The 18,207-nt window shown below is 40.6% G+C and overlaps 1 long non-coding RNA gene across 1 annotated transcript; it reads right to left on the bottom strand.

The window, feature by feature from the left end:
• Positions 1-8,256: 8,256 nt before the first annotated feature.
• On the bottom strand, positions 8,257-16,594 carry LOC308474079. Its single transcript, XR_013984495.1, has 3 exons — positions 16,510-16,594; positions 12,914-13,216; positions 8,257-8,290 (listed from the first exon to the last, which is right to left on the bottom strand). It is a non-coding gene; the product is annotated as an uncharacterized lncRNA (long non-coding RNA).
• Between the last annotated feature and the right edge of the window lie 1,613 nt (positions 16,595-18,207).

Here is an 18,207-nt window from a genome sequence, read left to right as displayed (position 1 = left end):
ATTGCCTCCATACTGACCTCATTCTGAGGAGTAACTTTACCGTTACTCCTGTCCCTCTGCCTCCTTCTTCACACCTGTGCAAAGGAAAGAGCTGCCATACACACCCACACACCCAAATTGTGTGGGAATGCTTTCCCAGGCACAGCCACCATTTTGTGTGCTTTACCACCACCAAGGAAACACAAATCTTAGTTTCCTGACACACAGAGAAGGTGGGGAAACTAGCCGTGTTCTAAGATCTTTGCCCCCATCACACAGCAGGCATCTCACCAAAGCTGTATGGAGAGGGGACTTGGCTCTGGAGAGCACCCTTTCCCCACCTCAAATTTCCTTCCTCTCTAGGAATCTTCTTTGTTTCTTTTAAAACTTTGTGGGCCTAAGGGCAGTAAGCAGGAATGGGGTTGTGCAATCCCTGCACATAATGAGTAGACCACTACCAGAAGTCGATGCAACAGTGTGTGGAAGAGAAATTAAAAAAACTGAGAAGCAAGGGGTTGATGCAGGGTATGTGGGTGGGTGGGGGAATGTGTAAATTTGAAAAGGAAAGAAAACCATAGGAGCACATCCAGTAAGCAGATAACTGCAAACTGGGATTTGATTTTCCTCTTCTTTTCAGACTTTTCCAGGATCAGAAAAATCCAGATGGACAATTTAAAAAATGTGAGGTGCTGCGTGAGGGAAACATCAGATGGATGACCCCCACCAAACGAAATGTCAAACAGCCTTGAATACATTCAAGACTGGCATCGAGAAGGTTATACGATCCAATGCAAATTTGCTCTAGTTTCTTGGTTTCTGTTTGTTGCTGTGGCCTTTGCTAGGTTATCTTACGTTAAATCAAGTTCATTATATTGTTTCCTTCCTCAAGTAAAGTGATAAAGGGAAAGGTAGCAAGAATTGCAGCCTAGGAAATACCTTTGCATGTTACTTTACAGCCACTCTTTGACAGGGTCTATCCCAAGTCACAATGGGGCTTTAAAACTCAGAGGTCAACAACTGACATCATTTGCTCACTGCATCAGGTGCAGGAGAAATGCTGAGAGCAAAGATGTCCCCTGTACATCACCTTCACAGACCTGAAGATGGCTTTTGACCTCATCAGCCGAAAAAGACTCAGAGTAATACAGAGTTCTTATAGCCCAGCTCCAAGTCTCCCAAGTCTTCAGAACAAAGCAGAGCATACACTATTCCACACTACTTAGACCATGGATGGGGAACTGGTGGCTGTCCAGGTAGCAAGTAAACTATAACTCACATCCCCCTGACAATTGATTATGTTGGCTTGTGGTTAGGGCTGCCATACATCCGGACATTACCAACATTTGTCTGCTAAAAATAGCATCTGGGCAGAATTTTCAGAAATCCATTAAAATATCCAGGAAAATCCGGGGGTATGGCAGCCCATATTGGAAGTGTTGGTTTTTTGGCCAATTTCCTTTTTTAAAAAAAGGAAAGGAAAGGGGGGGGGAGCTCAAGAACTTTAGCCAAAACAAGCAAAACAAAAAATCTGAACAACTTTGGTCACATACACACACACACACAAAAGAAAAGTAAAAACCTCAACAGCTTTTGTGTCCGGATTTTCACTTTTTGAAATAAGGCAACCCTACCTGTGCCTGATGGGATTGGTAGTTCAGGAACATCTGGGGAGCCACAGGTTCCCCATCCCTGACAGAATGCATGCTGAAACAAGAATGTAGTACTATAGACTCAACCCCATGGACAGTTTTTGCACCCAGTGACTACAAAGGAAATGAACTAGCAAATAGATCACTGGAAATGTATTGTATGCATTGTATGTAGTGACGATAAACAGAATATTTTAGGCAGAAACCTATTAGGTTTAAAAGGAGAAACCAGCTCATACTATAAAGTATTTGCTCTACAGCCAGGGTGAAGAACCTGTGGCCTCCCAGATGTTGTTGAATCTCAGCTCCTATCAGCCCCAGCCAGCATGGCCAATTGGAGTTGCAGTCCGACAACTTTTGGAGGGCACCATGTTGATTAACCTTGCTCTAGAGGTATGGTACTACTGATGCTCAGCATTATTTTTAATCTCAAATTACTGAAAGGGGGAAGAATTGTCTTGAATCACAGGCTGATGTGACAAACATTATACTAACACCTCTAGCTGTCTTATTATATTGTTACAAAAGTCGACAGCTCCTATTTCAAGCTGCAGCTCCTATTTAAGACTGAGCCAGAAGAGGACTGCTACTGAAGCAACATTTGAATTCTGCTCTTATGGAGTCTCCAGCCTACATGGAGCTGTCCAGAGTATCATTAGCAAAGGAGTCTTTGTTTACACAGTTGTAAAACTGTGGCAAAAATTAGAAGGTTCTAAGTCCAGATGGAGAAAAATCCTAATGACCCCAATAGGTCTATTGAAGTTATAAAGACCTTAAGTCTTTGATTGTTTTTGGGTTATGAACTTGATATTTTTTTCTGGTGATAGTGGGGAGATGCATAAATTACATTTGGCTGACTGGATCTTTCACTCAGATCATCTTAGGCTAACAATATCCTTCTATGACCCAAGTCTATGGGATTGCCCCAGGGCTACTTGGGAGTGAAGGTTAATCATGTATGTAAATATTTGCAAGGCCGTTGACTTAAATTTTCAAGGCACAGCTGTTTAACTTTCCATTTCTTAACCAACAATAAGATAAAGGTCATGGGCTGAGGTCATACCCATACTTGCACAATAGAGACACTTTCCATTGGCATATCTCACTTTTATTCATAGAGTATGTGTACTTTTAGAATTAAGAGGCACCTTATCTCAACAAATTTGACCTATTTTAATGTTTTTGTAGTGGCTGAAATTCAGTGATGGCGTTCTGCTTGCAGAATGGCTTTTAATCCAGTGGTGGCATCTGCTAAGCAGGGAAAGGTGGGTGATTTCCTCCACTTCCTCCTACAGCCCCTACACCACCTTCCATGCTTTCCTTGAGGGTCTCTCAACCTTCTAGAACAGGTTTTAGGTGGCATGGGAGTGAGGAGACTGAAGTGGGAAGGCAAAATCCAGCAAATAAGCTAAAGTAAAATTACCCCTTCTCTTACATCTCTGCTGTATCTCAGGCCATTTTGCAAACAATATGGCAGCATTGGATTTCATCCACTGAAATTAACAGGTTGTGGTATAACATAGGGAAAATTAGTCTTTTGTTTATATAATGGTGTTGATTGCTTATACTATTTTAAGGACACAAATATTAAAAGGTTATCACATTGATGGTTTTCAGTGAAGTTGGTGAGGAATCATAGAAAAAGCTGGGTACACTTGAAGGAAGCAAACTGAACTTTCAAATAAATTAAGTTTGCATCTTGTGTTCTTACATGTGGTCTGTTAAGTACCAGACATGAATAACACAGTTTTGAACAGTGTTGCTGATTTACCGTCTTCTATGTCTCATGAGCCAGTCTATGTGTTATATGAAATGCTATTCACACATGGGGACTACATCATGAACGACACAATTCATTGCATAAATCAGGGATTTGAATGATGACTCATGTTGCCAAAGTATTAGTATAGAAAGTCATCCAGATGAATGTGTTTAATTCTCTTTCCCCACCCCATAGAAATTTATGGCGCAATCTGGTTTAGCCTGCCATGTTGTTGTCTGAACAGCTATTTAAATATTGCTTTGTGTGTGTTTTAATCTTTTGTAAATTGAAATGCATCTGCCTATTCGTTATGAAACGGGCCTGCTGGCTATACTATAGTTAAGGCAGCATCAGTTTTTCCATTATAAAATCCATTCTTCATGGGTTTGAACTTAGCTGTAAGAATGTGCACCAAAGCTTTAATTGATGTAAACTAAACTTTAGACCAGGTTCTTTTAATGAACTTCTCACAAAAAAAAATCTGTTTTGTTATGGTGTGCAATGTCAAAAGTATTCAAAGAGCGCCACTCATATGTTACTTGCATCAAAGGGTGCACCATGTGATTCCTGAATAACAAGGTATTTTGCCTGTCCCTGCCTCCAGAGATCCACTTGTTAGCCTGGTTTTCTGCAGTGTATAACTCAATACACATGCAACTGCTCACAAGTAGGGTTTTGCACCATCGGAAGGCTAGAATTATTGTGTGTCAAGATCACATGGAATATACATGCCAGCACATTCTCACACATACACTTCTTCACTGCAGACAGCCATGCTAATGTGTGTGGCCATTTGGAGGTGGGGTCAGACAACATGGTTGACAACATAGGTAAGGCCAGGAGTGGAGTCCGACTCTACACCCACGTAATTGCACAATGCTCTTTTCACATGTAAGAAACAACTGTTGAGATAGGCATTTTAGTGGTGTTTTTTTTTTTTTAAAAAAAATCATGCTAATAAAGTCAATATGGTTCAATCACAAACACAATTTTTCCCATAAGGTTTAGCCATTAAACATGGATTTTTCTCCTTGAAAAAAAAAAAGGACTGACTTTAATCAACAAAATGACAGCAGCAGTGAATTTGCGCCCCAAAATTTCCATCTGAATTGTTCTCTGAAATTTTGCAGTGTTGGGTATTCTCTAAGTATTCACCAAATGTTTGCCAAATATTGAATGTCTATGTAGCATCTAATGATATTTGCCTCTTAAAATTTGTATTGTGTGTGACAGTAGAAATGGAGCAATGTCTAGTATTTGAGCATATTTGACAGGAGATGTGAAATACTGTTTAGCATCTCTCGGTGTTGGGAAAATAATATGCAATAGCTTTTAATGTTTTGACATTTGACTTACATTACTTCATATTTGATGCCTGCATGATGGCATTACAATTTTTTAAAAAAACCAACAACCAACAACTAATATTTTATATATGTATGGTTCCTACTAGTGATGAAAGCTTTACTGGAAACAGTGGTTATAAAAGTAATATGGAACTAGCTGAATAGTAAGATTATTTACTCCATTATATTTGATTTTTCTTACATTTTAAAAGTCTTTTAAAGTACCCAGATACTGCCCTATATGCCATGCCAGTCATCTCCAGCAGCCAAAATCGTGTACATGATGCCTTGTTATATATATTTGAAGCCAACAGAGTTCCTGAATCACACTTTCTGAGTGACAGGGAGTATTAAAAGGAGCCCATTATGAAGAATAGAAACGGCACATTTGCCACACTAAAACAAACCACTGAGTCAATGATAGTTCTCTCTATACTTAGTGTTATATTATGGAACCATCACTGGCAACTAGCTACAATGGGTATATTTTGCCTCCAGCTTGGGAGACAGCATGCATCGGAATAGTATTTGCCTTCATGTCCTCCTTCTGGATTTCTCTGGCACATATGACTGCTGACTGTTACAAAGAAAATGCTGGACAGATAGGCCTTTGGTCTGATCCAGTACAGCTCTTCTTATGATCTCAAGCTTAAGAATGAAATGTTTTTGTAGGCCCAATGGGCAAATGTTGAGTGTTAGTGGCCAGGCCTATTCCTGTGGGGCTTCTGGTTTTATGGTTGTATCTTCCCGTTGTATGGTGGGTGCAGGTGGTTACTATCATGGATGTGGTTAGTGCTTAATTTCTTAATTAAGAGGTACCGAGGATAAAACCTACTTCAAAATCACTGCTTTTTCTGACACCTTCTTTCTGGGAAGCCCTTCTCCATTATCCCATGAGTGATGAAAGAAAGTAATTCTGCACATACACAAAGGAACTCTTGTCATGAAACATGCTCTGGGGTATATGTTGAAGTGCCTTCTCTTGACAGGAAAAATAATAGCAGAGGAACCGGCAAATAGATGTATCCTACAGTACAGTGGTACCTCGGGTTACAAATGCTTCGGGTTACAGTATGTGTTTTCAGGTTGCGGACCGTGGGAAACCTGGAAGTACCAGAAAGGGTTACTTCTGGGTTTCACCGCCCGTGCATGCGCAGAAGCGCCAAATTGCATCAAGCGCATATGCAGTGCTGCAGATTACGAACGCTGCGGGTTGCGGACATGCCTCCGTCACAGATTACGTCCGCAACCCGAGGTTCCACCATATGCATGTTATGACCCACTAATCTTTGTGAGTTACAAGTTGTGCAGGCCTTATCCAAATTTTCTGAGATTTCACAGTACAGTGGTGCCTCGGGTTACATATGCTTCAGGTTACATACGCTTCAGGTTACAGACTCCGCTAACCCAGAAAAAGTACCTCGGGTTAAGAACTTTGCTTCAGGATGAGAACAGAAATTGTGCTCTGGCGGTGCGGCAGCAGCGGGAGGCCTCAGGTTAAGAATAGTTTCAGGTTAAGGGCGGACCTCTGGAACGAATTAAGTACATAAGCAGAGGTACGGCTGTATTATTTTTCATGTGTTTATATATATACACACACACAGAGAGAGATAAAAAGAGAGCAACACATTTCCAATACAACTCAGGAACCATCCATTTTATTTTGCAATTTTTCTGGCCTTCATCCTTGCAGCAAAATGGTTGCATCTTACAACATTCCCCATTTTATCACTGAATCACTAACTCAGAATCACAGTTTAAAAGTACTCACAAAAGAAACAGAAGAAGATGAGCTTTAGAAAAATCTATCTGTAGCTTACTGTAAACGTTTGGTAGCTTCTGAAAAACTCGGTGGTTTTATTATGCAAGCAATCCCAGGTGGCCTGTGAGTTTTTTCTTCTCCCACCCTCTTGCAGGTTGACTGCTTGATATTTTAATGAATTATCAGTTATCAACCGTGTTGCCTGAAGCCTCAGACTTTCTTTAAACAAGTTTAGGTGTTTAAAGGGATTTTTTTCCCTGAGAATGCGGGCACAGTTCCATATCGCTCAGAATGTGAGACTGTGAAGCTGTCTCATAACACTTCATTAGCTCAAGGTGGGGAAAACCCTAAGCATCTAGTAACATGAGTATAAAGTGGGTGGTGTATTTTTTTATCTCTCAATGTAGAAGCCTGCTTCTGGAGAAAATTCAGGAAAGCAAGCATCACAATACAGCCTTTTTCTCCAGTACATAATGTTTCAATTCTAATAAAGCTTATCATGAAATCAATATCTGGCAGGACAAAAGAAGGATGAAGACTGTGTACACCCCATAAATTTAAGGCACACATAAAACACATGACTTCCCCCAAAGAACTTTGGAACTGTAGTTTGTAAAGTGTGCTGTGAAGCGCAGTTCTGTGGGGGTGAGCTATACTTCCCAGGATTATTGCAGTGGGGAATGTTATTTAAGTGTAGACCCATTTTACATGACCCACGTAAAGCCTTACACCAATTTTACATGAATATTCGGGAGACCAGATAATATGGGCTTTAGCACAAATTCAGGTGCTAAATTCTTTCCTTTACATGCGCTGTTGATTTCCCTTTGCAGTGTCAGGACAAGGGAATGACAGAATATACAGGCTCATCTTCTTATATATAATTTTATTTGTATGTCACCTTTCCATAGTTCATGCTCAAGGCAAGTTACAGCATGAAAAAATACATAATTACAATGTAACAACAGTAGTCATAAACAATAATTAAAACATCAAAAAATATGCAACCACATTCAACAATTTCCACATAAATCATAATGTAAAATAAAGATACAAAAAATTAATAACAGTGTACACACACACACACACACACTGCAAAAAAAACCTCCCCAAACAACACCCGAGCCACAGAGTCTGTTCAGCAAGCTCGGCTTTTGTAGCTGGAGTCAGTAAGGGCCCTGTCTTATCAGGATGGCGGCGGGGGCGGGGGGCGGGGGGGCCTGCAAATCAGGGAGCAGGTTTTCCAGGACTTACAGCCAAGACTGCACCACAATTTAAGAAGGATATTGACAAGCTGAAATGTGCACAGAGGAGGGCAACCAAGATGATCAAGGCTCTGGAAACTAAGCCTTATGAGGAGCGCTTGAAGCAGCTGGGCATGTTTAGCCTGGAAAAGAGGAGATTGAGAGGCCAGCTTCAAATATTTAAAAGGCTGTCACTTGGAAGATGGAGCTAGCTTGTTTTCTCCTGCTCTGGAGGGTGTGACCCATAGCAATGGATTAAATTTACAAGAAATGAGATTCTGACTAAACATCAGGAAGAACTTTCTGACAGTAAGAGCTGTTTGACAGTGGAAAAGAATCCCTTGGGAGGTGGTAGACTCTTCTTCATTGGACGTGTCTAAGCAGAGGTTGGATGACCACCATCTGTCATGGATGCTTTAGTTGGGATTCCTGCATTGCAGAAGCTTGGACTAGATGACCCCCAGGGTCCCTTCAAGTTCTACAATTCTATGATTTTATGAAGATCTTCTGATGTGCTGTGATACATTCAGAATGGGCACGGGGTTCCCCTATTCGTTGTAGTAAATGGGGCAACAGACATAAACATGTTCATTTATTTTGTAGTGAAATCTTATACAAGTCCACTCAGAAGACAATTCCATGAAGTTCCATAACACTTAATCCCACTTTAGCATATAATGATTGCAAGCTTTATTTAAAAAATGTTTTACCTCACCATTGCACTAAAAGGTTGACCTTTTCCCAGGTACTTGGTCAGTTCTGGAAGGTTCAGATAGCCCATATATTGCAGATGCTTTTACTGTTGCTGTTAAAGAAATTGGAGTTCTTGTTGAAACTACACTGAAAAGGATATATCAAGAACTCTGGCCAAAAGTTTCAATATAAGGAATAATTCCTACTCAAGAGTTGAAATGAAAAACGTGTGTATTCTGCTAAGAATAACAGTTTGAAGCTAGTAGTAGATTTAAACACAACGTATAAGTATGATAGTTTTAAAGTAATGGTAAGTTTGGATACAACGTTTAAGTGCAGAAATAATGTCGTTTCAAATATACAATGATATAGTACAAAGGTACATGAAATACCAGTGCACAACAATTGTTTTATACAAGTCTCAATAGCAGTCAAAACGAGTCCACATTATATAAAATTAGAATAAAGAATAAAGAATGAAGGATCAAATGGGGCCAAAAAGGACTATCCGGAGTGTGAATCAGATGTACGGTTCAGTGGTGGTAACCAGGACAGGGCCCTGTTTCGGAGTACACGCCTTCTTCAGCTGGTAATATCAAAAAATATCAATATACGATTGTCTGGTACCATTCATGATACATCAGTTAATTTTCTGGATGTTACAGTCTTTAAAGATCATTCCCAACAACTTAAGATCCGCCCATACCATAAACCGACTGATCGAAATTCATTATTACACGCTTCATCCTTCCACGCTCCACATTTATTGAATAATCTACCGTATGGGCAGTACTTAAGACTAAAAAGAAATGCATCGTCCCAACATGACTACAAAATAGCGGCCTACCAACTCACACAGTCCTTATTACAACGAGGATACACATCACGGACTCTTGCTGCGGCTCAAGATAGAGCGGAAATGAAAAACAGGAAAGATCTTCTTGTTATAAAAACCTCGGATAAACCTAGAGAGGATCGTATTTGCACATCACTGCAATTTACACCACATACTTCTAGCATTAAGAAACTCATATATAAACATTGGCATTTGTTATCCAACATCCCAGGATGTCAAAAACCACCTATAATTGGCCTAAAAAAAACCAAATCACTGAGGAATTATTTGGTGAAATCGGACCAACTTACATACCCGGAAGCATCAACTAAAGGCCATTACAAATGTGGTAGCTGCAATGTATGCAAATACGCACTACAAGTAAAGGAGTTCACCAACATACAGACTGGCTTCAAGTTTCAGATTGAACATTTTAGTAACTGTAACACGAAGAATAGCGTGTATGCATGGATATGCCCATGCCAAAAGATATATATAGGCAAAAGCACCAGACCAATTAAACTACGCATAAATGAACATCGATCACGGATCCGTAACAGAATACGAGAAGCCCCAATGGTGGAACATTATATACAACAAAAACACACGGAAGAGGATTTTGTCTTCTTTATTATTTGGAAACCAAAAGTAGATCTATATACCAGGAGAAATATTGATAGACTATTGTTACAACAGGAAGCACGATATATTCATTTGTTTGAAACGATGTCCCCCAAGGGCTTGAATGAACATCAAGACTACAGTTCTTTTCTCTAATAAACCACCATAGATGGCCTTGGACTTTAAATCCCTTCTCTGTTTACACCTTTAAGAAGGGAGAGCCTATCCTCCCTCTCCCACAGACACACATATAAGACAATGATTTCACTCCCTAATAGAAAACGCACAGAGAAACGCAAGAAAACTTGGATGCAATTATCTAAGGTGAGAAAACACTGAACTGATGTCCGTTTTTCACAAATAATTTGACTGGAAATAATAACTCTTGGAAATCCTTATTTCTAGACGCATGTCGAAATAGAAACATAAAAGAACTAAATGATACAGACTTCCAACAGATTTATAGTCGCCAAAAAACCGAGGTATGGAACCAAATATCATAATATGTGTTAACATACTTTAGAATGTATATAATTTATTATATTTATTATCTATGGATTGAAGCACCTTGATCTATCTTGACATATTTTTTGATATTACCAGCTGAAGAAGGCGTGTACTCCGAAACAGGGCCCTGTCCTGGTTACCACCACTGAACCGTACATCTGATTCACACTCCGGATAGTCCTTTTTGGCCCCATTTGATCCTTCATTCTTTATTCTTTATTCTAATTTTATATAATGTGGACTCGTTTTGACTGCTATTGAGACTTGTATAAAACAATTGTTGTGCACTGGTATTTCATGTACCTTTGTACTATATCATTGTATATTTGAAACGACATTATTTCTGCACTTAAACGTTGTATCCAAACTTACCATTACTTTAAAACTATCATACTTATACGTTGTGTTTAAATCTACTACTAGCTTCAAACTGTTATTCTTAGCAGAATACACACGTTTTTCATTTCAACTCTTGAGTAGGAATTATTCCTTATATTGAAACTTTTGGCCAGAGTTCTTGATATATCCTTTACTGTTGCTGTAGCTGATATAATATGCTCAAGGTTGTTGTACTGCTTTTCTTTTAATTAAAAAATGTATTTTTATTTAGTTTGCAAGTTGCCTAGAGACCACTTTTTTTTGCATTGGATGACTAATACATCAAGTTAACATTATGTTGATGATAAAGTTGTTGTTGTCAAGATGGATAAAAATATAAGAAACCAATTTCCTAGTGCCCTTCAGAATTTTCCTCTGCACAGTGCCTCAGGGGACAGAGAGGCCTTCAGGGCACAGCCATAACCTACTACCACCCCAGAAAAATGCTACATCATGTTTCAGGCTACATTCACACAATGAATTAAAAGGATTCTCCTAATGTACCCATTTTAATGCAATTTTAGCCAATATAATTCATTTTTGAACATTATTTTCACTAATATTAGCTATCTTACGCTTTCTTAGCCCCAGTATATGCATTTTGTACAGATAACCTGGCTTATTTGACTGGAGAACTGCATATTGTTTTGGAAATTGCATATTGGGTAGGTTTGCTTTTAAATGTGAACTGAATATAATTTATACCCTATTCCTAAATCCTGTGCATGCTTGACAGGGAGTAAGTCCCATTGTGTTGAATTAGACATACTCGTGACTGAATGTTCATATGATCAGGCTACAAACCTACTTCCAGCAAAGCTCCCCAAAGTCACCCACTAGCAGATAGGTGTACCTGCCCAAACATTCAGACATTATGGGTGGTATCCAATGCTCATCTTCCACTAGCACAAAAAGTTTTTACTTGCAGACTGGAACTTTCCCTTCCTCTTCCTTGTAGCCTTCTTCACACTCTCAAAATCAGCTCCAAAGGTTTGGGGGAGCAGATTTCAGGGGTGTGCAATGGGGAGAGGAGAGGAAGAGGAAGTCCTGTTGCCCAAGCAGAGTTCTGCTTATGGGGTGCTTGATACAATGCAATAGATGTAAATATCTACAGCCATTTTCTGGCATGCTTTTAAAGAAAAGAAGCAGAAGAGGGGATATAAAATAATATAGGCATTGATCCTTAGAAGAGAACACTTTGTCATTTACACAAAATGGGAGAAGAAGGATGAGAGAAAATGAGCCAAAAGTGTTGAGTTACCTGCTGGTTGCCACAGGCATTTTACACCTATTACACCCAGCTATTTATTATCTCTGCTTTTTCAGAGCTGTCCTGAGTAACACAGAAGGCTGTTATAAATGTTTTTAAGCCTGCTATTTGTTCAAGGCTACAGATGTAAGCTGCCATATGGGTGATATTTTTCCTGACATAATTTTAGTGAAACATTAAGGTGTTACTCATGGCTAAATGCCTTCTTCACCAGGTGATTACTGTAAAATGATATTGGTAACTGCACGATCCAGTGCTTGTAATGGAAATGTTCTTGTCTTATATAAGCAGCAAGGGGGATACATAATGCAGTGGATTATTCTGCAAGATAAAAATAAAGCACTCTAGAGTGTTTTGTACACATTTGGTAGCACTGGATTTCTAAACTGAGGTTCACAGTTCATTGACTACGCTTTATCATAATGCTGAGAGGAGGAGAAGAGGCAGAGGTGAGCTCGATTGTGCCCAACCTGAATGCACTGGAGAGAAGACATATTCTTCACATGTCCTTATGACCTGATGTACATTTGTTAAAATAGAAGGTTTATTTTAATTTCTGCAAATGTGCCTGCCTTCAAACGATTTTGATCTTTTTGCGTTTGTCAATGTTCCGAGTAAGGTTTTTGAAACATATTTTTGTTATTCTGATGCTGGGCAGACTTCAAAGAATGAACACAATACAGCCAGCATTAAGCACTTGTGTGTTAAGCAAATACAGGAAGAGAGAGAATAGGAATCAGGTTGCATTGAATAAATGCATTGACATCCCTAACTGTCAAATGGATCCTTATGTCCACTCTACCCAATTCTGACCAAGAGGGATAAGTGTTTAAGAGCACAAGCCTATATCCTACTAAGTCTACTCACATGGAAGCCCAACTGGGGGGTGAGGATTCTTCTCCTGGGCAACAATAAGCTAAAGATTTAATACACAATCCTCCCACCAGCATCTTCTTGGTGGCACTATCATTCCTCCAGTTGCACGGGAGAAGAACAGCTAGCCAGCCTTTGTTTCCACAAGGTTCATGAGAAGAGAGGAAGTTGTAGGGGCATCCCATTTTACTCCAAGGACTTTAATTGCTTCGTCTGCTTCAATGCAAGCTTGTCAAATGACCCAGTAGGTCTTTGAAATTGGCAGAGGTTTATTTCTTCTTCTGAACAGCCCTGGGCCTTGCACGCCAACAAAAACAGCATACAAAAATGAATTATATTACTCACAAAATGTCTGTATTAGGCAACTTTGCATGCAAAATATGTATATCAGAATAAGTTCATACTAAAAATAAATAAATGCAAACCAATATCAAAATGTGAAGAATTGAATTTAAGGTTGGAAAAAGTAGAAACTGAGAGAAATGGAAATGACAGATTTTCCCCTCCCCTACATGTGGATGCTCCACCCCCCCAAACCAAACAAAACTAAAATTGCCTGGGACACTGTAAATACAAAGCCATTGAAAGGTGGGAAAGCACCCAGATTATTTTTGCCATTCAGCGCAGGGGGTTGTAGTGCGAGAAAAATGGTTTATGAAACTAGTTTCATGCTTCCTTCAATTCTGGCCATACATCCTTCCAAACATGCCTGTGGACTTGAACATTTGCCTATGATTGTTCACACCCATGGTTTTCAACTCAGCCTCTCTTTGTCTACCTTTTTTCATGAGTCCCTTTACTTAGTGCTACCTGGTGAGGGCTGCAAGCATGCTCTACTCCAATGAAGAAGAAGAAGGAAAAAAGAAATCCTTCCACAGTAAGGCTAAGAATACTTCAGATTCTTAAAAGTCACAGGGAGAGGCTCTCTCCCTTGAACACATGGCATTCTGGCATCTCTCCAGGACAATATGTCAGAGCCTTCAGCTTCAACAAACTTGGCAGCTTGTGCTATGTTGTGTCTGTAACACCACATTTGGCCAGAGGCCAAATCTACACTGCTTTGCTTAACCTTTTAACCTTCTGCAGAGTGCTTTGGTGACCCAGAAGCCTTCAATGCTGCAAACATATGCTTAGAATGATATGGAGCAATGGCAGGAAAGGAAGAAAACAATCTATTATATGTCAATTTCGGAACAGTTGCAACATATGGAGCAACTTTCACAGGAACATTTGTAGAGAGGGGGGATGAGAATGTGAAATTTGATGTGAAATTTTGCCAGGAAGCAACAGAAGCATGGCTCCTCACCCTACTCTCTCAAGTCACTCTCAGTTCATTGTGGTTGGTTGCTGTCTGTTAGTTAGGTAGGTGTGAGAAGGGTGTTGCTGTTTTGCATTGAAATGCAAAAATATTTCTGGCTATGGTACCATTATCCAGGCGTTCCTCTTATTTTGAACCGACTCAGGTATGGAAATTTGCAGCTGAAGAGGGATCACAGGTAATGAAACAAATAGGGCTTCGTCGGAGAATCAGATAAACGGAATGTTTTCCATGATGACAGCTACAAAATAGGCACTGCTTCACATTATGACAGATACAGCAGGTCACTGAGCTTCTTTGAAAGACATATATTTACACTGCAACCTCGGACCAGTAGTAACCCAGGTGACGTCTAACTGCCCACACTGTTACGGTACAGCAAATTTTACTCCCATTTAACGCTGCTTCCATTTGACACCATTGTGCCATACAGATATCAGTGAAGTGTCAGGACTTTATTTGTCTTCTGCATTCAGGCTTCTGAGAATAGTTCATCTAACAAATGGTGGGTGGTGGTGGTGTTTTTTTCAGGTTTGTGACATTTGCTCAGGATGTTTGCTAAGTCATAAACACTTAGCACTTGTCACCTGACACCTTTTATCATCTTTTTCAGAGCACTTTAAAAGGTAGAGTGTGTTTTTTAAAAAATAAAACAAAAAGCACACTCTCACACACAGCAAAACAAGCCCTCTCATTTTACAGCTTTAAATGCCTTTCATTTAACAAAGTGCATGTTTTATGAACGCTGGGGTCAGCCTAATGGAAAAATGGGTCGTATTTTATTTTCCATGTGTTTTTGCTATCGTGAGGAATTAAGCATAATTGTTGGTGTAAAGCTGTTGAATAAACCAGTCAACACAATTTATGGCTTTGATTTCCACTCTAACCTTTCATGAATGTAAAAGCTACTCTCTCTTTTCAAACACCTTGCTCAAGAGCCTCCTGAGGCAAGCAAAGCCTATTTATATAGGGTTGTACGAGAGGAAGGCGGCTGGCCCAACTGATCTTCCATCCCCTGCTCCTCCACTCAGCCCTTCACTTCCTAAAAACCTTCTCCAGGTGGTTGAGGAGCCCTCCTGAGCTGTGTGGGCTGTGTTGCATGGGGTTGCAGTGAGAGAATGGAATCACCTGTAATCAGGTGAAGGAAATTTGTGTAAGCAGTGCTCCACTACTGGTGCCAAATGCCCAGTTTCAAGTAGTTCCTCAGGCAAGCTACCTTCTGTTCACACGACAATTGGATACAACAAGTGGAGGCTGATCCATTAGGGCAAATGGAACACTGCAGCACCAACCTCAGCCAGCCAGCCAGCCAACTGCCCACCACCTGCCCGCCATCTTTCTTACAGCCTGTCATGGCTCTAGCTCCATCTACTCCCTGCTTTCTGACCTCCCAGTGCTAACAGGTATCAGATCAGCCACCACAGAATACATCAAAACTTTATCCAGATAGTTTTACCAACGAGTTTTCATGGATAATAATAATAATAATAATGATAATGATAAATTATTTGTACCCCGCCCATCTGGCTGGGTTTCTCCAGCCACTCTGGGTGGCTTCCAATGTTGCACACCACTCCAAACTCTGAGCAGTTACCAGTGCAAGATTACAGGGCTTACCCAGGCTTTGGTTTCCTTGGAATGAGAGACAGCAGGGACTGTGGTGTCTTTAGTGTATGTGGTTTATTTACACATATATACAACCTGAGCTGAAGATGGAAAGATTCACAGCATCAACACCCCAGAAGGTCTTGCTTCTCCCATAATCACAGCCTTAGAATCAAACAGAAATCAAGCATGGCTCTGTCTCTCTGGCTTCTACCTGCCTCTAGCCAAGCTGTTGCACACAGGCTATTGTCTTCACTGCAGCCCTGAACTCCGAGCGTCCTCCAGTATGCACAGCTCTGGAAATGGCATTTCCCTTCTCCTCCAGTGCGCTTCAGCGACATATATCAAATGATATTTGCACACTAGTCTTCTAGCATAACACAGCAAGAAGCATGAGACATCGTAGAACTAATCTATGTATTTATTTACACACTATGTACAGACAAAGGAGTCATGGTGTCCTCTCTATCCAGCTCTGAGAGAAGAACAGAGACAAGTAAAAACATAAGTACAGTACATACAGCAGAAGAGAGAAGACTGTCTTCCATTCCCACACTCTTCCCAGACAGGCATGTGATTTACACCAATCTCATCTGCAGCATTGGAGGCGTGAAATACTAACCCTCACTACCAGCCAGGTGAGGGGGTTACAAGGCATCATACCTACCTACTTAATGTAGTATAAAACTTTGTGGATTACAGTCCACTTCATCAGATGCAGGAAATGCTATCATGTGTTCTAGGTATTCACATGGGCTGTGGAGGGATTGTAAACTGTGAGGTCAGAGAGAAATGAAACACTGAATGTGCAGAGACTGTGATGATTATGAAATTAACAGTGATCAGAAACATGTCATTTTCGTTCTCTTGGCTTTGATATTTCAAGCAGGCCAGATGCAGCTCCCTCAGGGGGAACAATGCTTAATTAATGGATTGTATACAAGGTAAAGGCGCTTAATGAGAAGAAAGTGATTGAACCAATTGTTCAGGTCTTCTGCACATTGCTGCTTAGGAGAGCCATACATGAGCAAGCAATTATTTTCACAGAAGGGAGATCTGCTGTACTGAGAAGTTTATTGAGCCGGGGAAATCTGCTTGCTTCCAGATGCAGAAACTGCACCCAGAACCAGGGAAATGGCTCCTGAGCTTATAGTAATATGCCTAGATGTCTGCCTTTGGCCTAGGTCCAAAGTAACTCATGCCCTGCAGCATGCTGTGTATTTTTTGTTGTATGCAGGAAAGCTTGTCTCTCAATGGCAAATAAATCATCTGTACTGTCAGGTGGCCAGAAGTGGGGGGAAGTGTGGCTGGGCCCTTTCCACCCTTCCCATCAAGTGACCAAGCCTGAAATAGCTGACAACCTGATAAAGGATGTTCTCCAGAGCCAGCCCTATCATTAGGTGGAGTGAGGCAACCACCTCTGGAGGCATGTGCTGGGAACAGAGATATTAGATGACAGCAAGATGTTGCCATACAGCCTGCCCTGCACCCCCTAAGCCAGTCTCTTCCCTTAGGTGCATTGGGAAGCCCTGTTCCCATAACCAGTGCCAAAGAAAGATTCCATTGCTATTCTGGTCAATCTTTGTACATGGAATGGGAGGAGGCACCATTTTGGCCTTTGCCTGAGCCAGCAAAGTGTCTTGGGGCGGCAGTGTCCCTTCCTTTCACTATTCAGCTTCCACAGACTTTTTAGCTAGGTTGGCAGCCGCACTTACATTACACAGAAGCCAACTCCCAGGGGCTGAGGCCCCTTTGCCCCTCCCAATAAATATTTGAGGGATCCAAGGCCCTCCAATATTGATGAGCATTGCCATTCAAATGGTCTGCCTGTGTCATGTCTTGTGATCAGTTATGTGGGGCGGAGCTTACCTGCCTGCTCCCATATTTTGTTCAAGTTGGTACCCCTGACCACAAATGAATGTTGTAGCCATGGTGCCGCATCCAGAGTAGCAGGAGATCAAGGTCCACACATTTCTGCCCTTCCTTGCCAAACAGCTGAAGGGTGGAATCTTAAAAGGGCTTATACACGTATAATCCATTTGGCTCTGTTTATGTTCTGCTGAATATGAGCCAAATGCTCAATTAGCTGCACCTAACCTACATAAATGCCTATTGATTAGGTGCAAAAGAAACCATAATGTCCAGAGTGTTGATTTAGACCAGGGAAACTTCAACATGAACCCACACTCAGCCTTCCGCCTGGTTGGGTGAACTTGGGAAAGTCATCGTCTAACCTACTTCTTAAGGGTACTGTGAGAATAAAGAAAGAAACCATATTAGCTGCCGGAGGTCATTAATATCTATCATCTATCTATCTATCTATCTATCATCTATCTATCATCTATCTATCTATCTCTCTATCTAA

Source organism: Podarcis pityusensis (genome assembly GCF_964106645.2).
Source record: "Podarcis pityusensis genome assembly, chromosome: 3".
Classification (NCBI taxonomy): domain Eukaryota; kingdom Metazoa; phylum Chordata; class Lepidosauria; order Squamata; family Lacertidae; genus Podarcis; species Podarcis pityusensis.
Note: the sequence above shows the minus strand (reverse complement) of the source record. Positions and strands in the feature narration are given on the sequence as shown.